Source organism: Tursiops truncatus, chromosome 5 (assembly GCF_011762595.2).
Source record: "Tursiops truncatus isolate mTurTru1 chromosome 5, mTurTru1.mat.Y, whole genome shotgun sequence".
In the NCBI taxonomy this organism is placed as follows: domain Eukaryota; kingdom Metazoa; phylum Chordata; class Mammalia; order Artiodactyla; family Delphinidae; genus Tursiops; species Tursiops truncatus.
This window is the reverse complement of record NC_047038.1, coordinates 107,191,791-107,219,402: the sequence shown is the minus strand read 5'-3', so window position 1 is coordinate 107,219,402 and position 27,612 is coordinate 107,191,791. Positions and strand designations below refer to the sequence as shown.

Genomic DNA, 27,612 nt, shown 5'->3' with positions numbered 1-27,612 from the left:
TTTAAAGTCAGTATTCTGCTGGAGAAAAAGCAGAAAACAAATAAAACTGCTTTCCAGAACCATCCCCTGCCTTCTGCTATCACTATTCCACCTTAATTATCTGTGATACATCAAAAAGGAGTGGGACTCAACGGACATGCTAATGAACAACTTCCTCCGTCACCATCAGACCTGGGTGGGGGGGCAGCATGTACTCTTATGCTGTGAAAGGTAGACAGCTACACAGTGCCGCGAGCCGATAAATGCGAAATCCACAGCCTGCTCCGCCCCCCTCCCCTCCCCGCGACAGTACCCGATGCACAGCAAGAGCTGAATTAATGAGTCCATCATCAGGGTCAGCTCAGAACGGGGCAGACTTCTCAACAACCGGTTCCAGGAAAAGCAGGCGGGAGTTGTCCCCTTCCTGACCTCAGAAGAACATTTGATAAACTGTTGATTCCTTTGGTTATGTATGAGTTAAGACATGCATATAAATGAGCGTATATTTATGAGCTCATAGTTGGTACACATATTACATTTTATCGATATGAAACACGCATTTCATTCTAGAGGCAGCTAACCTGGGTTAGAAGTGAGGTTCTGGGATGCTGTTCGAACTTGCGTTCCTGAAGGCCTAGCGGTCCCATGAAAGGATGGTCCTTCCAACCACAGGCTGTAGCTCTGCTGAGTTCATCAAACCACCTCCTTTTATAGATGAGGAGACGGAGGCCGAGAGCAGCAGGCCCCCCATGCTTTGTCACCCAGCGTGAGATGGCGGGGAGTACCAGTGTTCAGAATTCACGGGCTTCTAGCCAGTTCTCTTTCTCTGCTGCGCTCCACAGGATCTGCATTTCCAAGAGCCTCCCAAGCCAGGCAAGGACTTTTTGTCACTCTCTTTAAAGCATGTTGTAATTAACAACCCACATTTCCTCTTCTCTATAATTCCACATGGGGATCATAAGCCATCCTATGTTATTCTGTAGCTGGATCATGCTGGCTTCTTATTACACTGAAATGTTTCCATTAAGTATATTGGACTCGTATAGTATTTATTTTAAATGGGCCTCTGGGAGATGAGGTAGTGCTTAGATTAGGGGCTTAGATAGTTTAAATGAGGACAAAGACCCTGGGTAAACCTGCAAAGCAGGCCAGCAAGCTTGGTGTGCAGGTAAAGGAACTTATTACAAGGTGTCAATAGATTCACGAGTACTGATTATAGACTAAATGAACCGTATTTCTGACACATGTAGCTCCTACAGGTCCACAAACACCTATTTTAAACCTTTGGGGCCAAATGTGTCTTGAAAGTCAGATATTTCAGGTTTTAGAAGTCAGGTAATAGGATGTATCTACCATGCATTAATAACATCCCCAGAAAAGTCTGGGACAGCAGCCTATAATCAAGCACTTTAATTGTTCTGCAATTAAATATGGGACTGTTCACTACTGATGGGATAAAGAAAGACTATATAAATAGCCTTATGTCAGTTCAGGTCCAGTTTTGCCCCCAAAATTAGCTTGTCACAACTTACCAAATAAACCTCACAAAAAAAAAACCCAAACAAAAACCCCAAACCCTATCTTCAATGCTTTATGAAGTTCAGGGATAAGGGATTATAGAACTATCATAATTTAAATATATAAATATACTGATCAGTAAGAGATAAATTTATTAAACAAGTTCCAATATTTAATGTACTTTGCTGCTGTTATATATTTTCTTAATCAGTCGCTAGATACAAAGGCAACCATAAATAGCATTCCAGAATTCATAACATTTTAAGGGCTCTTGACTGTGCTTGGTGGAGCCCTAATCCCAGCTTGGCCCTGGAGCCCCGCCCTGTGGGACCACCTCCCTCCCCAGTACACAGGTACATCTGAGGGGTGAGGGGACCAGCTAGGACCTAAGGCAAGACCTGATTAGGAAAGGCTCTATCCTTTAGGGTAGGTGTTCCAATCTTATTAATAAGTGGATCCCCTCCCTTTTTTTACAATTTTTTTTTTTCTGATGTGGACAATTTTTAAAGTCTTTATTGAGTTTGTTACAATACTGCTTCTGTTTTATGTTTTGGTTTTTTGGCCCTGAGGCATGTGGGATCTTAACTCCCCAACCAAGGATGGAACCCACACCCCCTGCTTTGGAAGGCAAAGTCTTAACCACTGGACCACCAGGGAAGACCCTAGGTGGACCCCTTTTTAATTGTACAGGCTCTGGAACTAGATAGCTGGGTTAAAATTCTTGCTCTGCTATTTACCTCTTGTGAGACCTCAGGCAAGTCATTTTATCTCTTCTTACTTTGGCATCCTCCTCATTTATAAATGGGAGTAATAATAGTCATAGGAATATGGTAGGGACTAAATCAGTTAATTCAATTAAAACTCTTAGAGGAGTACCAGGCACATGGTAATCTCTGAGGAGATGTTGGCTATTATTATTATTATCACTATCAGTTTACATGTCTGTGGTACACAGAATAATGCCACCCCCCCAAAGATGTCCACACCCTAGTCCCCATAACCAGTTACAGAATATACTGCAACACACCCCAGAATATGAGTTCGTAGATGTGACTATGTTTAGGACTTTTAGATGAGGAGTTATCTTGGATTATCCAAGTGTTCCCAATCGAATCCCATGAATTCTTAAAAGGAGAAAACTTTTCCTGGCTGTGGTAACAGAAAGAGATGTGATAAACAAAACAGAGGCAGAGAAAAGCTACACTGCTGACTTTGAAGATGAAGGAAGAGGCCACAGACAAAATACAGTGTATCCATAGAATTAAAGATCATTGGGCCACACACAGAATGAAGTTCTGACACCTGCTACAATAAGGATGAACCTTGAAAACGTTATGTTAAGTGAAAGCAGCCAGATACAAAAGGCCACGTATTGCAAGAGTGCATGTGTGTGAAATGTCTAGAATAGGCAAGTCCATGGGGACAGAAAGCAGACTGCTGGTTGCAAGGGGCTGGCTTGAGGGAGGGGAGGGGGAGTGACTGTTCAAAGGGTATGGGATATTTTCTTTTGAGAGAGACAGAGAGAGAGACAGAGAGAGAGAGACTGAGTGCTATTTACTGGCACCAAACAAACAAGGAAAGTGCCACAAACATCAAGAAGTGAGAGCTACAAAAAGAAACAGAAGATGCTGTTGGAGCTGAGTGGGGTTTCTAACCCCGCATCACCTGTCCCTGTTCCCCCAAAGCCACAGAGAGGAGAGATGGCCAAATAATGAAATCCTGAGGATTCTCATTAATACGCTCCAGCTTCAAGAGAAACAGATTGAGGGGAGTGAGTAAGCAGTTCCAGGAAAAGGTCTTCAGAGCAGAGGCCACAATGCTTGACCCTGGGCCTTGGACTGAGGCTGGAAGCGCTCCCAGGTCGGTGTGTTGTGTTGCAGAAACCAGCTGAAACCCAGGCGAGTGCGCTACACCCTTGGTTGGACGGACCAGGCTTTGGGTGAAAGATAGTTCTCTGCATCTCAGAAAGGAGTGAAACCTTGGGTCCTAAGCAAGGACTCCACCCAGGCCCAGCTGAACTGTCCCTCTTCCTTATCCCCACACCTTTAAGCTACAGAAAATAACACCTAGTCCTCAAACTGCCATTTCGAGTGGAGAAGAGAAAAGGTTCTATATGAGGCAGGGAGGATGTTGAGGAAAATTCACCTACACTGTATTCTGTTGAAGCAATAGACAGAATTGCTCATATTAAGCATAAATAAGATGCAAAGTAATGGCATAGTCACTGTGCAAATAAAATAAGGGAAAAAAGTACATGTGAAACACAGAAGAACAATCCTGTCTGGAAGAACCCAAAACCAAAACAGCAAGCAGGTTCCTTGCACGTACATTGCACTATACAATAACTTAATAAGAACATAGATGAAATAAAATAACATGACAACAAAGTGATATGGAATGGGATATTGAAGAGCTAAAAGGGACAAAATAAAATTTCAAGTAACTATTAGAAACAGAAAGAGATAGTGCAAATAGCTAAAAATTCTATTAATGACAGAGGAACACTTGAAATAATCACAGCAACTGCAAGAGGAAAAAATTAGAAAATAGTTAAGGAGTTTAAAGACAATTCAGTATAAAGATCTTTGACATTCTTGGTAAGAAATGAACAAGCGAAACAGAAAAAATATTGGAAAACATAGTACAGGAAAACCTTCCTTAAGTGAGGGAGGAGCTGAATCAGCCATCTGAAAGATCACAGGGTATACTAGGCAAAATTTAGATAGAAGAAACAGCATTGAGTCATATAATGATAAATCTATTCAACTTCAAAGATAAAGTATTCTTCAGACATCCAGCAGAAAAAGCAAAAGGGAAGAAAATCCAGGGGACTTCAGACTTTTCTCCATCACTTCCCCATGCCAGAGAACAGTAGGGCAACACCTACAGAGGAAAAGAACTGTGAGCTACAAAGTTTTTATCCAGTCAAATCATCATCCATGTATAAAAGCAACAAGGAGAGCATTCTAAAACACGACAGAGCTCAGGGAAAAAAGCCTCCATAAACCTTCTTGAAGAAAGCCTTCCAGACCAGACTCAGAGCCAGACTGTCTGGGTTTGAATCCTGGCTTGCCACTTACTGGTTGTGTAATTCAGGCAAGTTACTTTTTGTGCCTCAGTCTCCTCATCTGTAAGGTAGGGTTAACAATAGTCACCATTTCATTGGGTTGTTTGTGTAGATTTAAAAAATTAATGTGTGTACAGTGCTTGGAATAGTGCCTGGCCCATAGGAAAAGCCATATATACATATGTTCGCTGTAATCAATGTTATATATCATTGTGATGAAGAAATCTATCCCCCCAAGAGATGGACCGCTGGTGAGCATTGAATTAGTTTAAATACAGATCCAAGATAAAACAAAAACAGCAACAACCAAGGGAAGAATGGCTGCAGAACAGAACGTACATGCGTAAATCTTGACTAAGCAAACAAAATAAAAACACCCAAAAAATCAAGAGGTGGGAGAGAGTCTAAGTATGCTGGTCACTTAAGCTTTTATAGCAAAATCTTTTAATCCATACTGTCTAAAATTGAAACAAGCAGTTAGAAAACAGCCTCTTAATGGTATTCATGGTCTTTCTTCTTATCCTTAGAGCAATCTCTTATGAATGAGGAAAGATCTATGAATTTCACTATTCCTTTTATTTTCACTTTCGTTTCTTTTGCCTTCTATTCAATCCATGTAAAATTAATTTTTTTATTTTTAAAGGAAATATAACATGATTCCATTGTTATGAGGTTATTTTTGTTCATCCATCCATTCCTCTGTCCAATTATAGTTTGTAGATAGAGATGTTTGAATTGAGGTTCATTACATATTAGCACTAGTTACTGTTGGGTAATGGAATTTGAGTAATGCATTGTTTTTTGGCTGTGTTTCTTGAATTTTTATAATATGCACGTATAAAGCCAGTAAAGGTATTATTTTAAAACATATCAATCCTGGGTTTCGGCACCAAAAAAAAAAAAAAAAAAATCAGTTAAACAACCAACTACATAAACAAGTCAATCCTCTCAAACTCTGTAAGGAATGACTCATGTCTATTCAAACACATTTTGTTCTTAAGAGAAGAGATTCTATGTATAATCAAAATCAACCTTTTCATTTTTCGTCAGCTATTTTCCACGCTATTACTTAAGCATTAGGGAACAGTTTTGTCAACACCCAACTCGAAATCAAAGCTTATATGGGATGAAAAAGAGTGGCTGTGGGGTGTGGAGTGATTCATAGGAACGTGATTTCCCGTATCAGGGAATAATGATCTCCACCAAGTAGGCTGGGCTTTCCTGTAATGTCGAGCAAGAAGGTAGGGCTTATGGGAGCCGCAGGCAGATTTATTTCCCTGCCACTCAGACAACTGTGATAATGATACAATCCTTTGACTAAAGATAATGCTATTGACCTGCCATGGAACCTGCCATAGAGCCTGGAGTCCTGGGTTCAGTAGCTGGCTGATCCTCTGAGCTAATCAGGCAGTCTTCACTGTTCCTTCCCCTCCCTCCCACTTCGTCTTGACCGCTCTCTACTTACACTTTATGGTGATTGTTGTTCTCTCTCCACAAGCCTGTGAGCTCCTTGAGGGCAGAGGCTGCCTTGTTCGCTGCTCCACTCTAACACCTGTGCCTGGCACAGAGCCTGTCTGAGGGTGGGTTCTTGGTGAGTATTTAGTGAATGGGATGAATATTGAATGAGTTATGCATCCTTCTTGCCCAGTCCCTTCTGTCATCAAGCATATACATGTGTGAAGACAAATGACTGGGATAAAGGAGTCTGTCTTCTCACAAGATCATGTGAGACTGAAAACTCTGAGCTTAATCAGCTCCATTACCAAGCTTATCACTGGATGTAGGCAGGGCTCCTTACTACCTCAACAAATTCATTTTTTCTTTCTTTTTTGGAGGCAACAAAGAAACCAAAGAAGGGTTGATTAAAGAACAATCGGGGGACTTCCATGGTGGCACAGTGGTTAAGAATCCGCCTCCCATTGCAGGTGACACGGGTTCGAGCCCTGGTCCGGGAAGATCCCACATGCCGTGGAGCAACTAAGCCCGTGCGCCACAACTACTGAGCCTGTGCTCTAGAGCCCGAGAGCCACAACTACTGAAGTCCATGCACCGCATCTACTGAAACCCGTGTGCCTAGAGCCTGTGCTCCACAACAAGAGAAGCCACCGCAATGAGAAGCCTGCGCACCACAACGAAGAGTAGCCCTGCTGGCTGCAACTAGAGAAAGCCTGCGTGTAGCAACGAAGACCAAATGCAGCCAAATAAAAATAAATAAATTTTAAAAAAGGATCAGTCAGTCTGGAATCACCCCTTAAGAGACTTTATAAATCAGCAGAATAATAACTGGCAAAGTATCATTACCTTGGTATCAAGGGTAACAACTTGGAATACTCTTCATGATGTCCCAATCCTAGAAGCCCTGGGTCTCCCTCATGACCTTATATCAACCATTAGGGAGAAAATTAAAGCTCAGTTGTTCACAGAATTACCTTGGCAAATAGCAACAGACATATCAGAAAAAGAAATATTTGGCTTTCTTCAATTCCATTAGATGTAGATTGGGCCCTTTCAAGGAATAAGGCCCTTAATTCCCAGTAGGTCAGATAGCAAAGACCATCTTGTGTTGAGTGTGGTGAATTAATCAGACAAGTGCAGTTAAACAGGGATCTGAGGAGAAAGCTGCGTGTTCCACGTTCGTACGAAGCAAGAGATGCAGGGAATGGATCAGTGCCCAGGAGAGGCACAGACAGAAACTGGGCAGTACGCACAAGAGTGGTGGACCTCAGGGGCCTTCAGACAGTGTTTTCTTCCTAATATTTAGACACAGTGCAGACAGTATTTTTTGATGAATGGAAATAAAGAGAAAAAGAAGGGCAGAAAGAAAAGGAACTCCACAAAATACCAAAACTATTGTGTTTCCTGACTTGTATCCAAATTTAAGTCCTGAGATCTCTAGGCAGTCTGCCTTCGGTAAGGGACAATCAGGTGGTATTCTGTAACCTACTTCTAAGAAGTTTTAAATCAATCATTTAGAGATGGACTCACTTCCACTCAGTCTTCCATCTTGTTTTTCTTATTGATAAAAATTTGCTGATGTAGGGTAAGCCTTGCAAATTGCTGAGCAAAAGAAACTATCTTTGATATCGGAAAATTTCCAAACTTTTGAGAAAGCTTGACTGCGTAGGCAGACCTGAGGTGGGCTCCTGGTTATTCTGGCGCTTTCCTAGGCAGGAGAGAATCTTTTCTTGGGACTGTGAGGATGGTTACCACTCCTACCAGCAGCCAGGGGCTGGGAGAAAGGGCACCTCCTCTGTTATAAGACCATCCTCACCAACTAAAAGAACCACTGTCCTGTCCTCTTTGACTGCCTTTAAACATATCACCAATAAATTAAAAAACCCATTGCATATCGACTAGAAGTCCTCCCAAGTTCACATGTTAAACTCAGTGGAAAATCGGTTAAAATGCAGAGTCCTGGGCCCCACCTGCCCGAGATCTGGGGTGGGGCCCCGGACTCTGCAGTTTTACAAATTTGACAGATGTCAGCGCTGCGAGCTGCATGATCGGTGAAACTGAGCTGTAGATGCTTACACAAGTTCCCTCTGAGCCAGCAACGGATGGGGCGTTATTAAAACCCGTGAGAAAACTTGAAGAAACACAAAGAAATGGAAGCTCTTTTGAAAGGCTGGTGGTGTATTATGCTGTCTCAACGACATTCACAAGGACTCCAGATGCCATTTATTTGAGATGCTACTTTCTGTGGAGCTTGGTGCCAGACCTTCACGTGGTCCCGCTAATTTTCACAGTCATCAGCAGATGATCCACGTTTTGCAGAAGAGGAAACAGAAACCTAGAGAAATTAGGAAAATTTCCCCAGGCCCTGCAGATCTTAAGGGTTAGAGCCGGAATGCAAGCCCAGGTCCGCACAACCTCAAAGTCCAAGCACGCTCCACCCTGCTGAACTGGCTGAGGGATCACCTGACTTTCGGTGAAAACAACGTCGGGCAGGATGCCCTCTTCCTTTTACCTGCATGCAGGGTCTCCCAGCATCTCTCAGGGTCAATGGCATTTACCTCAAATGTGTTTCTTCTTCTATTTCCCCCTGCAGTGGATGCCACAGGGAGACTTACCCCTCATTTTAGTTAGGCTGCTTAGAATCCCATAAGCTTATATCAGTGTCAGGAAAAAACAAAGCCCTGGAGGGTCCATCTAGAAAGAGATTTAGGGACTTCCCTGGCGGTCCAGTGGTTAGGACTCCCCGCTTCCAATGCAGGGGACGTGGGTTAGATCCCTGGTGGAGGAACTAAGATCCTGCATGCTGCACAGCGTGGCCAAAAAAAAAAAAAGAGAAAGAGAGAGAGAGAGATTTAGCCTCCTTTACCGAGTCTCTTCTGCAACCACTACTTCTCTCAGGCTCCGAGCACTCATGGGTGACGGTGCTCCAGCCTTGGCAGAAGTGTCACAGCCTCAGTCACCAAGGATGCTGAGTTATGACACAGCCAGATATCACTGAAGGGCCCGTGCAATAAACCAATGAGTGGTGTGATGGTAAGGAAGCCAGCTGTTTATGTTCTAGGGACCATAGGCAGTCATCTTTTTCTTTCCCAAAGGAAGAGACTTATGGAGGAGTTAGGGGAACAGCCACGTGAGTACTCAGGGACCAGTAACGGGCCCTTGCTCACTGACCCGGGCGTGGTGGGACCCAGGAGGCCCTCCCTGGTGGGAGGTGTGCCTGGTGGGAGCTGCCGTCAGGGAGGCCCTGGAGACACAGCCTGCATATCATCTTGAAAGCAGCACTTGCAGAAAGAGAAATCTATAAATAGTCTTTTTACTTCCAAAGATGAAAGAGATTAAAGGCGGCCAATGAGAGACATTCTTTTTTCTTAACATTCAGTCCATCTGTGCATTTGGTCTCTGAGGGGAACGATACCTGAATATTTATCAGACGAAACATTTGACCACTGCAAGCCCTCTACTCTCCTGCAAGTCGCTTTTCTCTGAATTGTCCATGCAGTGGCCAGGGTGTCTTCATTCAGGTCCATCTCTCCCTTACACCCAGTTTTCAGCCACACATTTCACTGTTTTTTTTGGGGGGGCAGCTTTTTGAAGAGTTAGCATCTCGCACAATTCAGCTCACCACCCGTACTTCTTCCTTGGTTCTGGTTCAGACACTCTGCTCACCAGAGAAAACGTGACTTCAGTTCTCGTAATGAATACTTTGTTTTTCTGTCCAGTTCTCCCTCCAGTGTGGGGCACTGTTCCCGTCTCTGTCCATACCGTCGAGTTAGGACTGGCCATGTTCCTATAGTAGGACTCACTCACCCTGCCCCTACTGTATAGTTCCTGAGGCTATGGTGGTCATGGTGCTGAGCTGACCCAGAGTCTCTTCCCTGGAAACTTGGAGAACTGTGTTTCCTCCCAGATGGTGGGAACAGTAACATGTGAACTTAGAGGGTTCTCTACAGCCATATTTTTCTGCTACGTGAACTAGAAAAGCAGAGGAAGCAGGTTACAGAGAGGAAGAGAAGAATGGAATGGAAACAAAGAGAAGAGGAGGAAACAGAGATGGGGAAAGAATCTGGGGCTGTTCAGTCCCTGGCTGAGTCATTCCCTGGCTCAGCCACATTCCTCAATTCAACTTAGCTAGACCCACTGAATCCCAGTAACTTGCATTCAGAGGCGTTCTCTATATATGATTCATCTTCTTTTCCTTCAAGCACTGCAGCGTGAGAATTGTCATAGTCGATTAGGTTGTCCTTGTGGTTTTCCCAGTGTAGGTTCAGAGACAGCCACTGGCACGTTCCTAAAATATTTTACTTTGCCTTAGAATTCATAGCATAACAACAGCAATGAATAATTATGAAGCATCTGTTTACAGTGTTGACTTGATTTGCTGATGGTAAAACTGAGGCTTAGTGAGCTGAAGCAAGTTGCCTCAGGTGGGACAGCTAGCAGGTAAGAGACTGAACTAGGATTCTTGATCATCGCAATCAACAAGTCCCCCTTGAGAACTGCTTAATTAGAGATTTGGAGCGGGGAATGTAGCAAGGTATGTTTTTGAAAGTTAAAAGTATAAAAGTTAAAAGTTTTTGAAAATTAAAAGTGTAAAAGAAAAACACACGTATAGTTATCCAATAAATATTTACTATACACCTATATATCAGAATTAGATTTAGTTACAATTAAAAAATAACACTAATCATGCAGCTTAAACAAGGTCAAGTTTTATTTTTCTCTCCAGAAATAGACAGCCTAGACTGGGTATCAAAGACACAGGCCTCTCCTAGAGTGTTCCCTCTAAGTAAGCTTACCTCATGGACACAGTGGTGGCTGTTGCTGTGTAGGTTTCGTTCTCTTGCATTTGGATGAAAAATCAGGCAGGTTTGCTGGTCACCCAGGTGATACAAGCTCCTCTAATCAATAATGTAAGAGTCCAGTCCCATGTAACAGATAATACTTAGAACTTGGTTCAATATTAAGTTTTCTTTTTCTCCCCTGATGATGACCTGTTGCAGGTGGAAGCTGGCAGCAGGGAAAGGGGATATGTTTTCTCTTCACCTTGTGCTTCTCCTCCATCTCCCCTCCATCCTGTTAACTGTGATTTCTGCTCCCTGTGTAGAGCACAGGGAGAGAGAAGAGATAACATTGGTTAGTTTTTCCTTTTCTGGTGCTACTGTGAGCTCGGTGTTGCCCTCTCTGTGCCTGGGAAGTGTTGAAAGCTGACTCTTGGTTCTCATCTCTATTTTGTGCTTTTGTTTGATATCCCCATCAATGGAGACCTCCGTCTCCTCCGTAGATCACTAATAGAGACAATGCACTCGTCTCCAGTTCGTTGTTACTCCTGCACTTCCTGGCATTTGGCATTATCTCTAACTTACCTCTGCTGCTGTCTGTTCATCCCTCCAGACGGCCTTCTTGGATAAGACTCTGCTTGCTGAACCTCGGCTGCATGGAAAGCAGTCATGCATCTTTCACGCTGACAAAGTCTGTGAGAGCAGAGATCACCCAACACAGCCTCCTCTCCTTCGCTTGTGTGCCTTGAAACTCTTGATCTTGACATTTCTTGGGTGCGAGTCAGACACAGTGGAATGTTTCCTATCCCTGCAGGGGACGTAGATTATGCCTTCGCGGTGCTCCTACTGAAGGCTCTTCACTAATTTTAACACGAGGGGCTGACATCGCAATCCTACCTCCCAGGAGAGGATTGGAATCATAACACACCTAGAGCGTTCTCTGAAAGAATCTCATGACCTCTGCCCTCTCCTTTCCTGGCTTCTCCAATTTCTTCTCTCTCCTCAGGCTAGAGGTGGGTAGGCAGCTCAGGATTGAAACTGGTTTCAACCTCCCACTTCTTTTTGTTCTTTAATTGTTTTATTTTGAAATAATTATGGGTTCACAGGAAATTGCAAAGAAATGTACAGGGAGCTCCCATGCAACCTTCACCTTCAATGTTAATGTCTTGCATAACTGTAAAGAGATATCAAACCCAAGAAACTGACATGGGTACAATCCACAGTGTTTATTCAGATTTCACCACCCAATTGTGTGTGTGTGTGTGTGTGTGTGTGTGTGTGTGTGTGTTTGCCACTCTGTGCAATTTTATCACACGTGTAGTTCCATGTAACCACCAGCACAATCACATACACAACGGCACCATCACCACAAGGTTCTTTCACGCCACCCCTTTATAGCACACCCCTTTCTTCTGTTACCCCTAAGCCAGAAACCACTAATCAACGTTCCATCTCCGTAGTTATGTTATTTCATGGGATCACTCAGTACATATCTTTTTGAGATTGTCAGCCATCTCCTTTTTTACAAGTCTTTAAAAAAAAAATGGTCTTACTTTGGAACATTAACATATTGTTTTCGTGCTTCAGCTAAAACGGTGGTAAGAAGAGTCCCATTTTGACATCCTGTTACAAATTGTTTTATTCAAGCTTGAACATATTTTCTACTTTGCATCTTTCTGATGATTCAGCATTTCATTCATTTAACAGATATTTATAGAGTGCCTGGCACATTACTGTCTTTGATGCTCTTGTCCTGCGTTGGGCTTAATGTTCTCAGGAAAGCAAATAACCCCTAAGGTCTCCTCTTGGCTCTAGGGTTAGTTCCTAGGCTATTGTTCTACAAGTTTTTGATTTTAAGATGCTTTAACTTAAACTTACCAGCACTGAAACTCCTGTACCACTTTCTGCTCAGCCTTAAAAAAATGTCGCTATCCCACTGACTTGCCATTTTACTCCTTAGAATGTTTTAGGATCATCGACAACTGTGAAAGTTTCACTGTGTACCTAGTTCTTCAAATCTCTTTATAAAATTAGTCACCAAGATCAGCCCCTCTTGATCTCCGAGAGCTCCTACTTTTTGCAAAGGAATGTCTCTTTTATTATTACCCAGTTTTCCTATGTTGGAATTAAATTCTTCATCCATTTCAAATAGTCCCTTAATCCCATGGTGACTCAACCGTTCTTTACTCGTTCTTGGTGCGGACACTTGTCAAAGGCAGCTCCAGAGTCTGGAAAATGACTCTCTCCTCTTTTTCCATAGACCCTCAAAGAACTCATCATCAGACCCAGTTCCTCGTATAGATTCCGTCCTTCCTTTGCCTCCATGGGCTGTGCTGATTTGAGCTTTCTGCAGTTCTGTATTTTATTTAACGATTCCACCAGCTTGGCAAGTAGGGAAGGGAGGAACAACCCGTGGATGGTTTCCCAGGGTCCCCTCTGGAGACTTGGAATAAGCCTGACATTGGCAACCTGACTGCTCTGTATCTAACACAGCAGCTTTTGCAACAACTGGTTTCACATCATGGTCGACAGTTAAGCAATCCTGCCCGTGAATTCATTGGAAATCCTTAGGTGAATCCCATCCTGTCTGGGTGATTTATTGATACGTGTTTTGTCAGTTAAGACTAGAACAATCTGTGCATTGACTACAATTTTGTTGAACGTCCTGACCTGTCTATTTCAAGGGTGCTCATTTCCCTGGTAGAGGGCAAGGCACAGCGCTAGTACAATTTCCCTTCTATTTCCTTTCTCCATTCCTTAGTGCGTTCCATCTACCGCCATCAGTTTCTTGGTTTTATTTTTGACATTCTTCGGGATTTCTTGCAAGGTGTTCTTTAATGAAGGGGTCCCCAACCCCTGTTAGGAACCAGGCCGCACAGCAGGAGGTGAGCAGTGCCGCTCCCCATCGCTCCCCATCGCTCGCATTGCCATGTGAACCATCCTCCGCCTTGCCCCCCTCCACCCCCTGTCAGTGGAAAAACTGTCTTTCACGAAACTGGTCCCTGGTGCCAGAAAGGTTGGGGACTGCTGCTCTAGTGAATCATAGAATTTCAGAACTAAAAGGAATGTTAAAATGTGACTTGGTCCAAACGCCCCAGCCTAAAGACGAAAAACTAAATTTTGCAAGAGCTTACGTGACTGGATCTGACCCATTTAGTGGCGTATCCTTCCTTTCTGGTTGTGTGTGCTTATGTTTTGCTATTTATACTCCTATGAAGTTTTGAATAACACAAGTTTCCTTTTTGGCCTTAAAGTGCTATCCTTTTGCTATGAAGAGAGGGTATCTTATCCATGCCGTTGGGTGTCCAGCTGACAGCCGCTATTTGGGATCCAGAGGTACCTCCATTCACCCTGTAGTATCTCAAGGTAACAACCCCTCTGCCCAGCCCTGCCCAGTTCAGGAATCCCTCTGCCTGTTTCCTACAGTGTCTGCTTGACACCCTCTGACAACTTGTTGACTTCTCCACGGACGGAAATTCCTGGTTACAGTGTGTTTCTTTTATAAAACGTTCTGCTTTCCCAAAGGCTGCTTGCTCGGAGCATCTCATTTTGCTGTCGCTATCAGGAGATCTGAGACATGACACATGCAGGGTTTAAGTGGGATGGGATGAGATGGGAAGCCCGTTCCTTTCTTCCTGCAGGGTGTGAAGCGAGCCAGCTTCCTCTGACTCATCATCCTGCTGCCTTATTTTTACAGCTCAAGTGAGGCACAGATTGTCCGCCTCCCTTCCAGCTCTCGTTCTGAACACCGCACGCACATTTAGTGCCATCAGGGAGTCTTCTCTCCACATCTGGTCTGAGTGGCCGTTCCCACTCCTGTGATGTTCCCAGTGGTCATCCCTGGGGCCAGAGGTCCCTGCTTTCTCTCTCTGCCTGTCCGGCCACGCTAGTGCTGGGAGTACCATGAGGGTGAAACCGAACGTGCTCGCCTTTCCTCAATGCTGTCGGCGTGGGGACCACAGCTCCGTGTAGGGGTCCCTGAGGCAGGGCCTAAGTGTTTCCTCTTCTCCTGTATTCTAGCTGTCAGGCACATGGCAAGGCCTCAGTGAGCCCACGGTCATCATCGGCTGTATTCAGGCAGGGTCTCTCTGTCTCCACCCTGGTCCCCAGGGTGGGTCTATTAGTTATGCAACAGCCAGAGAGGACTCCAAAAAGTGTACATCCGTCGTATCACTCCTCTGCCCAATGCCCTCCTCCCCCCACGCAGTGACTGCCCCATCCCACTTACTGTGGGGAGGAATGAATTACTGTCCCCGTGTTCCCATCCCTGTGGTGTGGTAATAGGACACCCATACCCTGCCACAGCCTGGCCGAGGCCATGGTGTCCTCCCGCCCTGTGAGCCACGGGCTGTGCTCTGGCCATGGGATGGTAGTGGACCTACTCTGTGCTGATGGGTTTGCTCTCCTGCACCTCTGCCATCGCCAGGACGAGGATGGACCCCAGGGGCTGGCGGTGCTGCAGCCTGGGCCCCAGAACGACACACATGGAGGAGGGCTGCCCCAGCCGACGGCCAGATGCACAGAGAAACAGGTGCTCACTGCTGGGCAACCTTAGCTGGGGAGGCTGCTTCGTGGTCCCCGGTGTCCTCTCCAGCGGCCTTTCTGGACTCTCAGCCCCATTCGCTGCATTCCGGCAGCTCCCTCCAGCCTCAGGGCCTTGCGCTTGCAGCGTCTTCCGCTTCTGAAGTATTTTCTTCAACTAGCTGATGGGGTCTCTGGTGGTGATGAGTGCGGTGAAGTATGGGGTGCGGTGGTGAGCCTGGCAGGTGCAGAAGGAGGCTGTTTTAGATGCGGTGGCCTGAGGGGGGACATTTGAGCGGAGAACTGAAGGAGGCAAGCGAACAAGGCGAACAGCATCTCTTACGCACTCTACTCTTCCTCCTACTTTGGGGACTTGGTTCAGCTCTTCTCTTCACCTGGGAAGTCCCTTTCCCTCCTTGTCCTTCCCACACCCTTGTCCTTCTGACCCAGGGCCACATCCTTTCCAGGCTCCGTAGCTTCGTCGGAGGTGGCTGACATCTGCTGTGGCAGATGGCCCTGTGCTCCAGTGGCAACTCCGCTGCTTTCCAGGTGTGTGTTGGGGAAGACCATCTTGAGTTTATAGCCACCTGGTATTATAAGATGTTAGACTGAGAAAAAACGATATTTAGGGAGAATTTAAAAGACGTGTTCAAACTGCCATTCTTCCAGCTTTTCTGAAAACGACTCCTGGATCCAGCCAGGTTGGCAGGATGTGGCGACATGGGTGTCATGGTAGCCTCCCGCCCGCCACTCGGCTACAGCTGAACCGTCCTTTCTTGTGATGTCACCACCCAGGGCTGAAAGTTCATAGAAGACACAGTGGCATCCAACGTGGTCTGGAACCTTCCTACTCACAGAGTGGTCTGAGGACCAAGCACAGTGGCCTCGCCAACACAGGGGAGCTTGGTAGACATGCAGAGACTCAGGTCCACACCAGCCTGTCTGAATCGGTTCCTCCAGTGACCTGGGTGCACCTCAAAGTCTGAGCAGAACCAATTAATTCCTCATTGATGACATCACTCGGAATCCTTTTGCTTTGCAGGTAAATTCCTGTTTAGTTAGTCCCGATGCAATTTGCTCTTCTGAGCATTTTCTTGGCTTTGTTTTTCTGGCAGACATTGTAAATTGTGTCCAGTTTCTTTTCCCCTGGAGGCTGCTAAATCTTTTTTTTTTTTTTTACATCTTTATTGGAGTATAATTGCTTTACTATGGTGTGTTAGTTTCTGCTTTATAACAAAGTGAATCAGCTATACATATACATATGTTCTCATATCTCTTCCCTCTTGCGTCTCCCTCCCTCCCACCCCTCCAGGCGGTCACAAAGCACCGAGCTGATCTCCCTGTTCTATGCGGCTGCTTCCCACTAGCTATCTACCTTACGTTTGGTAGTGTATATATGTCCATGCCTCTCTCTCGCTTTGTCACAGCTTACCCTTCCCCCTCCCCATATCCTCAAGTCCATTCTCTAGTAGGTCTATGTCTTTATTCCTGTCTTACCCCTAGGTTCTTCATGACATTTTTTTCCTTAAATTCCATATATATGTGTTAGCATACGGTATTTGTCTTTCTCTTTCTGACTTACTTCACTCTGTATGACAGACTCTAGATCTATCCACCTCATTACAAATAGCTCAATTTCGTTTCTTTTTATGGCTGAGTAATGTTCCATTGTATATATGTGCCACATCTTCTTTATCCATTCATCCGATGATGGACACTTAGGTTGTTTCCATTTCCGGGTTATTGTAAATAGAGCTGCAATGAACATTTTGGTACATGACTCTTTTTGAATTATGGTTTTCTCAGGGTATATGCCAAGTAGTGGGATTGCTAGGTCATATGGTAGTTCTATTTGTAGTTTTTTAAGGAACCTCCATACTGTTCTCCACAGTGGCTGTATCAATTTACATTCCCACCAACAGTGCAAGAGTGTTCCCTTTTCTCCACACCCTCTCCAGAATTTATTGTTTCTAGATTTTTTGATGATGGGCATTCTGACAGGTGTGAGATGATATCTCATTGTAGTTTTGATTTGCATTTCTCTAATGATTAATGAAGTTGAGCATTCTTTCATGCGTTTGTTGGCAATCTGTATATCTTCTTTGCAGAAATGTTTATTTAGGTCTTCTGCCCATTTTTGGATTGGGTTGTTTGTTTTTTTGTTATTGAGCTGCATGAGCTGCTTATAAATTTTGGAGATTAATCCTTTGTCAGTTGCTTCATTTGCAAATATTTTCTCCCATTCTGATGGTTGTCTTTTGGTCTTGTTTATGACTGCTAAATCTTTATCTTCTGCCCTGCCTAGCATAGTGACTTGTACAGAGTGGAGGCATATTTGATGGCATAAATGAATTAATCCACTCCCTGTCTTACTAGAAATAAAAGACTTTCCAAGGCCTGCAGTGGGGTGGTATGCTTGTTTCAGTGGCCTCAGAGTGGGGGAGAAATTGAGAAGTGGCTTTTCTTGTCACCAGACCTGAGGACATGGGCCCTCAGGCCGAGCAGGTGCTGACCGTGAAAGAAGAGAGATGCTTCCGTTCTTGAGGACGAGGGGGAAGCCCACAGCTTTTTGGTGGTTGCCTTTCACACAACCGGAAGCTCTGCACATTACATATTGACCCCTGTGAGCCCCCTCACATGCGCAGTTTGGTCTTTCATGTCGTCAGTTACATACTGATGATTTCAAGCCACGACATCATGCACGGGCCATGTGGACCTGACCGGCCATGAAGGCAGTGCTGTGGCCATGGCTTCCTTTCTCCTCCACGCTGCAGGGGGCCTCTGGACTGCCGTGCCCTGGAACTTCTCTCACCATTTTCTGGGAAGGAGAATGTTCCCGGCCCAAATTCCCCTCCCAAGCCACAGCCTCCCTTGGAGTCCTCGCTTCTTTTCTGCAGGGTCGGGCGGGAGAGCAAAGGCAGCTGGGCTGGCTGAGGCCCTACGTAGTTCAGTAGTTCCTGAGGGCGGGAACAGGTCATTTCTCCCTCCCCTTTCCAGAAATCAGCGCCTCTCCGAGCAGCTCGGAGTCTTGGGGCGGGTGGCCTCCTGCCCCAGCCTGTCTGGAGGAGGGTCGAGTGGCTAGGACAAAGGCATGACAGGCAGGCCTGTGCCAGCCTCCTCCTGCCCTGCATAGGCTGGTGCCTCTAAAGTGCCAGGAGCATCGCCTACCTGTCTACTGGGTTTCTTGGACCAGGAGGAGACAGAACTGCAGGAATCATAATGAGCACATATGTGTGTGTGTGTATACACACATGTATGCATATATATTTATTTGTTGTGTGTGTATATGCATATGTATACATAGCCCCCCATCACCCCTGGAATTGAGCTCTGTTTTATATCTTGTGTATGTATTAAAATGCAGCTTTTCAGTTCTTTTTATATAAGAAAGTAGGGAAGTGACTGAGACGGGGGGGCTGCTGTACTTTGAAAGCTTGTCCCATCTAAACGTGACCCTGGGGGTTAAACAGCAGATCCAGATAACCTAGCACCTTCCAGGCCTTGGCAGAAAATGGTAAATACGGGCAAACCCAGACGTATCCTTCTCCACGCCCCCTCAGGAATGCCATCACACTCACCCAGCCTCACCTGCCTCTGGAAACCACTCCTCGCTGTCTTCCCACACGAGAAAGCAGGGAGTGAGGTTCTGGAATCTGTAGCCGACCCAAGCACACCTTTCAGTTTGGGCCACAGTTGGAATCTGCCCAACACGAGATCCAGTTTCCCTTGTCAAGGGGTCGTTACCCTGGGATAATTTTTAGCTGCTCTTCCCACTTCATCCATTATAAGCTACTCCCAGATCTGCTTCTTCAGAGACAGCTGCAAATTTAGAGCATACAGATGTGCGCTCACGTCTTAGATTACTTTTGCCAATGCACATTACCTTCTGTTTATTTAAGTTTCATCTGCCTTCAGGCTGCGCTATCCGCCAAAGTGTTCGAACGCATCTGGAGTTTCTTGCAAATCTCCTTAGTTTGTATTAGCCAGAACAATTGAGAGCCAGCTGAAATCTCTGAGAAGAGATTCAATGACAATTATAGGACAATTGCTCATGTCCTCTCTGACCAGGTAGCAGAGGCAGGGCCGGCCAGGGTGCCAGGTGGGAATGTGCTCAGATCAGCTTGTGCCTCTCTTGATCTCACAGCCCTGGAGAGGCTCCAGGGAGCCCATTGCGGTGTTTGCTTCCGTAAGTGGGACATGTAGATGTCTGTGCTTCAGGCTGGCTTGGAAGCCCCCCTTGCTGGGAGTGTGGGGGAGGTGTGTTACATAAGGCCCTTCTGTCTGAGTTGGTTATCAGAGAAGCGGGAGCAGAAGAGCTGGTAGGAAGTGAGCCAAGGAGGAGGAAGCATGTGCAGCCTGCTTAGATATGTAAAAATACCAGCAACGTTTAATCAAGAGAAGCTGGAGGGAGAACAGGCGTGCGGCTCCAAGGACTCACCCTAAGAGACCAAGCCCTGAACTTGACTGAACCTGAAAGCTGGGATTGAGGGGCTGGGCCAGGATGGAGGCAGCCGCCCTCAAGATCATGGGTAAAGAAAGCAACGAGCGGCCCAAACTGATGGGAGAGGGAAAACAGGGGCTGTTTGCAAAAACCAGATCTCCCTGAGCTCGGCAGGTGCCAGGCTCCTCTGTGTGGGCAGCGTCGGAGTGGATCCCAGAGCGTTTCAACAAGCTAAGCTCGTCAGCTCCAAGCTGTCCCACAGACAGTGGGTGGGAACCCCAAATCATCTCAAACGTTCAGCTTTAGACTGTTTCTCTTAAAAAACATTGAAAAAGCATCAGACCCAAAGGAGTCCTTTCTCTTTGGGCCATTTACCTGTGTAGAAATGGGGCCACTTGTGAGACACAAGTCTGGGTGGGTCAGAAGAGGTGACTTGCAGACCCCCCTTCCCTCTTGGCACCATGCTTGGAAGAGCATCCCTCCTCCGAACTCAAGGATATGTACCATTTTTTCTGTTCCATTTTTAGAAACAGAAGCCAGCAGCACATGAACCCCCCCCATCTCTGGACAACTCTATTCTCTTTGTTGGACCTTCTGTTTCCAAGCTGGGTTCGTCAGTTTCATCCACCTGAGACGCCCGTGTCTAGCAGTCGGACTTGAAGAAGCTCAGGAACCAACGAGAGACAGCGATCATCACCCCCTGCGCCGTCTTGCTCACAAACCACACCCCGCCCTCCCGTCGGCTGCACCTGGGTCTTGCTTCATTCCTTGTGACTGCGGGAAAGACCTACAGTTAAGAATGAGAAGCAAAAGCTATCAGTGTTTGGGGGATCAAATCCAGAGCTACAGACTGGGTCAACCTGACTGGGGAAGAAGTGGGTCCAGGAGAGACCGTCTGGCAAAAGTCCACCTGCTTCGTGGATTTCTTTCCTCTTCTTCCTTCTTCTCTTCCTCCGTCTTCTTCCTCCTCTTCTTTTTTTCTCTTTTTAAAAAATGCTGAGTGGTCGTATTAGTTTGCTAGAGCTGCTGTAGCAAAATACCATAGACTGGGGGCTTAAACAACAGGAATTCATCGTCTCACAGTTCTGGAGGCTAGAAGTCCAAGATCAAGGTGTCGACAGGGTTGGTTCCTTCTGAGGGCCACGAGGGAAGGATCTGTTCAAGGCCTTTCTCCTCAGCTTGTAGTTGCCCACCTTCTTCCTATTTCTTCACAGAGTCTTCCTTCTGTATGGGTTTATGTTTAAACTTCCTCTTGGTATAAGGACACCAGTGATATTGGCTTAGGGTCCATCCTAATGACCTCACTTCACCTTAATTACTTCTTTGAAGACCCTATCTCCAAATATGGTAATATTCTGAGGCACATCTAAATGTTTGGGGAGACACTATTCAGCCCATAACAGTGGTCCGAGAGGGTTTTCTTTCCTAAGAAAGAAACCCATTTGGGGAACACCCATTTATAAGAGCTTACAATAGTTCCGAAGGACAAGTTCTCACTCTTCAGTCTCGGTAGTTAATTGTTGGCTCAGCTAGAGTCAGATTCCCTTTGCTTCAGTGAATGTGAGTAGAGGCAGAGGCTGACTCATGCCCCAAGGCTTTGCCAGGTTCTCGACCAAACCACCAGGGATGTCCCAGTGTAGGCTGACAATTCTTAGCATATGAGCTGCCCAGGGGCTTGACGTCTTGAGTGCCCACCTGACCAAACCTTGGTCTGTGTGGCCAAGTCATGTGGAAAGTGGCCCAGGTTTTCATTCACTGAGATCACCTAACAGGGGACTGTGTTTCAGGGCACCAGTCAAGGAGACAGGATCATTTCCAAATTTTGCACAAAGCCACTGATTGCTCTGTTATAGGCTCAATATAAGGGAGAGGATCTAGACTAACAACCTGGACACAACCCTAAGGCCGAGGTCAAGGGGAGGGGATGGTTCTGGAACCCCTCTGACTCAGCTGCCAGGCACCATGGGCTGGCCTTAGGAAGTGACAGTGAATGTCACCTGAAAGCAGGAATGCACAGAGCTGTGCCCTGGGAGTGCAGGCAGGTGTGCTGTGAGCCCTGCACCCCCAGCCCCAGCTGGACACAGAGAGAAGGGGCATCTGTGTGGGGTGCTCTGTTGGGGGTGTCCAGTGCTCCAGCGAGACTGTGTGCAACACCAGGCCCTCACCCAGCCATGGGACCCACGGTCGACCCAGGCCCATGGTGGTAGAGTCCAGCCTTGAAGGAATATCTCAGCTCCTGGTGGGTGGGAGCAGGGAAGTGGCAGGGGAAACTCCTTCATGAGGATGTGAAGGCGATCCTTTGGGATCCTTTTTTTCCTCCAATAAATTTTTTAATTGAAGTATAGTTGATTTATAATGTTGCGTTAATTTCTGCTGTATGGCAAAGTGATTCAGTTATACATGCATATATATTCTTTTATAAAAAATACTCTTTTCCATTATGGTTTATCATAGGATATTGAATATAGTTCTCAGCGCTATATAGTAGGACCTTGTTGTTTATCCATCCTATATATAATAGCTTACAGCTGCTAACCCCAACCTCCCAACCCATACCTCCCCCAACCCCGTCCCCCTTGGCAACCACCAGTCTGTTCTCTATGTCCATGATTCTGTTTCTGTTTCATAGATAAGTTCATTTATGTCATATTTTAGATTCCCCATATAAGTGATAGCATATGGTATTTGTCTTTCTCTTTCTGAATGACTTCACTTAATATGATAATCTCTAGTTGCATCCATGTTGCTGCAAATGGCATTATTTCGTTCTTTTTTATGGTCGAGTAGTATTCCATTGTATATATGTACCACATCTTCTTTATCCACTCATCTAGCAATGGACATTTAGGTTGTTTCCATGTCTTGGCTATTGTAAATAGTGCAGCTATGGACATAGGGGTGCATGTATCTTTTGAATTATAGTTTTGTCTGGATATATGCCCAGGAGTGGGATTGCTGTATCATATGGCAACTCAATTTTTAGTTTTCTGAGGAACCTCCATACTGTTTTCCATAGTGGCTGTACCAACTTACATTCCCACCAACAGTGTAGGAGGGTTCCCTTTTCTCCACATCTTCTCCAGCATTTGTTATTTGTAGACTTTTTAATGATGGCCATTCTGACTGGTGTGAGGTGATACCTCATTGTAGTTTTGATTTGCATTTCTCTAATGATTAGTGATGTTGAGGATCTTTTCATGTGCCTATTGGCTATCTGTATTTCTTGATAGTTTGGGAAGATGCCATCCTGACCTCTTCCATGTATTATCACATACGTATTTTACATACAGACATGGCTAGATGTGTAGGTACGTGTGTGTATTAATGGGATCCTTCTATGACACCTACATTATTCAGTGACTTGCTTTCTTACAATGGAGAATTTTCCATCTCAGTACATACAGATCTACCTTACTCTCTTAATTGATGCATACTATTCAATCATTCCCCTAATATGGACATTTAGATTATGGGAAAGTCATATCTAAGTAGTTCATGCTCCTTTCATGTTTTTATTGATCCCAATCATTAAAAGTTCTCAAAAGGGCCAGATTTGGAGCTATGGCCTTCTGGCACTTTGAGGAATGCAGAAAACTACCCCTGACCCTTCTCTAGGCTCTATCCCAAATCACTGCTCCCCTGAAGCCTGGAAATCTTAAACTTCATGTCTTCATGCTTTGTTTTTCTGTTCTCTACCACCAAAATCATCTTCTAAAATGCAGAGAAACTGAGGGGAGAGTGGGGTGGAGATGCAACCTTCCAAAGAGTTTCTATGCCACCGAGACAAGAGGGCTTTACAAAGTGTAGAGATGATTCACATATAAGGGGTTGCTGTGATTCTTGTACAGGACTTCACAGACCATATCCCCTGGTCATGCCATTTCCATACCTAACCTTCATGTCCAGGGTCTTTTCTCCAGGAGACATGAAGAGGCTTGGAAGGATGGAGGAGGATGGAGTGTTTGTGTCAAAGAGGCACTCAAAATGCATGGGGAAGAAAGAGAGAAAAAGATGGAGATCTGAGATGCTGGCAACTCACATTACCCAGCTCACAGTGTCGCCTGGGTCTGACCCTGCCATCAGCCAGCATCTCTGCCTGCTGACTGGGCTCGAAAGTTAAAACTGGGTTCTTGTGGATACTGGCCAATGACTTCCTTGCCATGGGAGCGATTGCTTTTTGCTGTGTTTGCAAGATGTGAATTCATTCCTTTTTAATATCAGTAATACACAGTAAAGAGTTCAATATCATTTACAGAGAAATAGGATCAGACAAGCCTTGAAAATACAATGTGCATTTATGGCTCTAAGATGCCAGTGCGGGAGGAGAGTGGGCATTATGGCAGCAAGGAAACCCTCCCCCTCACTACCATCCTTCCCCATCAGGATCAGGGCACAGGAGTGACAGGACTGTCAGGGGCTTGGAGTTCTAGGGGTGCCTTTGGAGCTTTCGTTTTGGTGATGCAAGAAAATTGGAACCTACTTACCCAGTGAGGTGTCATATTAATTGAGTGTTGTTACTCAGGTATGTACATGAGGCTCCTACCCGCTCTCAGGGGAGAATCTATGTTAAAGTTGTTGTTCATGTCGCGAGCACGCTGAACCACCAGTACTACCTTTCTGGTCCTTTGAGAGCAGTGATGCTTGTTTGCTAGATGTGTGACCCTGGCCAGAGGTATCATCTACCTGGCCTGTGTGGAGGATGTGGCTCAGAGTCATGCTGGGCTTGTTTTGGGGGCAGGAACGGATAGGGAGAAAAGGCTGGGAGTGGATGGGACCTCTGTCCATGAAGCTGCCGCAGAATAAAAGCCTATGCTCTATGTCTCCACACGGAAGGAGGTACACCAGCCTGATTTGCTTTGACATCCTGATATATTGATCTAGTGAGTGAGTGGCTGGAAGTCTCCAAAGACTAAAATCCTGATGGTCAGGCATGCTGGAGGGAGGGATGTGCTCCCTAGGGGTGGTGAGGTTCCCAACAGGCTTCAGTGCAGTTAAGTCCATATAATTTTTTTTTTTTTTTTGCGGTACGCGGGCCTCTCACTGCTGTGGCCTCTCCCGTTGCGGAGCACAGGCTCCGGACGCGCAGGTCCAGGGGCCATGGCTCACGAGCCCAGCCGCTCTGCGGCACGTGGGATCTTCCTAAACCGGCGCACGAACCCGTGTCCCCTGCATCGGCAGGTGGACCCTCAACCACTGCGCCACCAGGGAAGCCCTCCATATAATTTTTGAATGTCAAGTCTGTGGCTGGCATGGTGCTAGGCTCAGCAATAAATAAACCTTGGCCCTGCCCTTGGGGAATTTACAAGATGACGTCAACATAATCTGCTGAGGTTGCTCTGAGTGTGCGGAGGAGAGGTATTCAACCCAGGATGGGAACTGGGGGAAGACTTTCTGCAGAAGGTGAGCTGAAGTTTGGAGGATGAGTCAAACAGGGTTATATTTTGAAGATGGTGGGGAGGACTTTCTAGGTAGAGGGAAGAGCAAAGACATGTGGAAACAGCATGGCTTGTTCCATGTGACTAGAGTTGCAAGAAATGGGACCAGAGAGGGAGGTAGGAGCCAGATTGTGGAAGGGTGGGTGTGCCCTTCTAAGGAGCTAGGATGCCAGTCAGTAGGTGATAGGGACCCCTTCAGAGGTTTAAAACAAGGCTTAACGTGTGCTTTCATAGATCATGATGGGAGATGTCTGGAGAATGGAACAATTCTTGAAGCCAGGAGACCACTTAGGAATCTAGGACAACAAACCAAGGGAAACCCAGTGAGTTCTGAACATGCGTGGAATCTGATAGGGATGAGCTGGGGATGCAGGCTGGAGAGCTCGGGAAAAGGGATTAACAAGGGCCAGGCTAGCTGTCGGGGACTCGGCTAAAGGAGACAAGAATTCCAGCGATGAGCCCAGGAGAAGTCGGATCTTACAGACAGGTCCCTCCTGGCTGGGCCTGGGAAGAAAGCAGACAAGATGGGAGAGTCCAGCTCTGTAACCCTGTGATAGTTGGGGTTACCCTGGGTAGTCCTAACTCAGGGCAGTGTGACACATTCCAGAACTGACCTTCTGAGAGAGACAGGGTCAGGATGGGCCTTGGAGGGGGTGAGTGGAGGAAGACCGGCAGGGTGGAGGGCTTGGGTTACTGCTGCAGGATGGGGTTGGGAAAGACAGTAACTGGCACAGTCTGAACCCACCATGACTGGCTCACCAGTCACTCTGCAGGGATGTGCAACACGCAGGTCTTTGGCGCTAAGTAAATCAGAGCTTCAGTCTTTCCTCAGGCACTTCTAGGCAAATTGAGGAACTTACTTCACTCCTTAGAACGTCAGTGCATGTGCCCACCTGAAAGGTAGAGCCGATAGTACGTGCTTCCCCTGGGTTTTGTAAGGAGTAGGTTAAATGAACACTGTACGCAAAGAGATCAGCTGGAGTAGATTCATTCCCTCAGTGATTTTTCATTCACCGTGTCCCTGGTACGGCGCAAAAAGCTAGAGATCAACTGAGAACTTGACCAGCAAGGTCCTTATTCTTCTGGAGCCTCCGTATCAAATACTCAGCATCACTATCAGTAATGCTGTTTTCTTCTTTCTCTCCAAGTCACTGCGTATTTTGAAGTGGACACCACTGTGTGCAAAGCAGTGCTCTGCTCAGCTTGATTGGAAGAAATCTCCAAGGCACTGGTTCCCACAGCTGGTTCTCACCAGCAGCACCTGGGGAGCTTCGCCAGGGAGCAGATTCCAGGCCCCGTCACCTGCACACGGGATCAGAGCTTCCAGATTCTCCTCATTCATGGGAAGCTCCCGAGGTGATGTGTTGATGACCTGGGCTTGGCAATCACTGCCTCAGTTCCTAGGGTGAAGAGGACGACGCTGGGCTTAAGACACACACATCACAGCAGGACAGAGACTACGCTGGGCCAATGTCAAGAACTGAAAAGAGCGATGAGAAGATCTGCTCACTGTGCTTTTGTGTGGACCTGTTTCCTAGAGGGGAATTTTATGGTTATTTAATTAAAACATTCCACTTTGATCAAAGGTGTTGCTTTGACTTCTCTGGCTTCTCGAGTATGAAATACGAGACTTGGGAGAGTCGAAAACTTGTTAAATGAAAATAATTTACCAAGGGCCCTAAACAAGACAAGATAAACAGTAAACCTTGGAAATTAAGTGTCAACTTCCGGGGAGGAACTAATTGTTCATCTTCTTGTGAACGTTAACCCACATTCAGTTTTCAGGCTATCCAGTATAATGACGTTTGCCGTCAGCCACTTCTGACTACAAAGAAAAGAAGTGCAGGTGGGATTCTGTTCATTCACACATGCTGGGGTCTGCGCAGTATTGTTGTCTCTTGGTTGGAGATTCAGACGCCTCAAGTCTTCATTCTGTGTAGAATGGACAGGACGAGGAGCTGCCCTGAGGTGGGGCTGAAACGTTTTGCATTTGCAACAGAACCGGAGGGCTGGGATAGCTCATGGAGGCACATACAGAACACAGAGGTCTCCTCCCAGAGAGAGGGATGGAAGGACAGAAACAGAGGAGTAGGGTACCAGCATCCTGCCCCAGAAGCGGACGGTGGAGACGGTGGGTTACAGCTGTGTCCCGATGGGCTCTGGGAGAGAGGAGCACAAAGACTTTAGGGTCCTGTCAGCTCCAGATCCATCCATCCCTTCAACCAGTGTTTAGTGAACACCTACTATGTGCAAGGCATTGTCCTGGGTGCTTGGGATACATTAGGTTTTAGCTCGATCTGTGGCTATAGTGGGGCAAGGAGCCCTGTGGCAGGAATCCAGGACGTACAGAAATGCATCTAGGGTGATGCTCGGACCAAGGTGGCAGCAGTGGAGAGAGTGAGTTTGCAGATGAATTGT

General features: G+C 46.1%; 1 long non-coding RNA gene across 1 annotated transcript; it reads right to left on the bottom strand.

Annotated features, from left to right (window-relative positions):
- Positions 1 to 327: 327 nt before the first annotated feature.
- Positions 328 to 11,533, bottom strand: LOC117312474 (uncharacterized). The gene is made up of 3 exons (XR_004526803.2): positions 11,383 to 11,533; positions 10,816 to 11,115; positions 328 to 10,307 (listed from the first exon to the last, which is right to left on the bottom strand). It is a non-coding gene; the product is annotated as an uncharacterized lncRNA (long non-coding RNA).
- Positions 11,534 to 27,612: the final 16,079 nt, after the last annotated feature.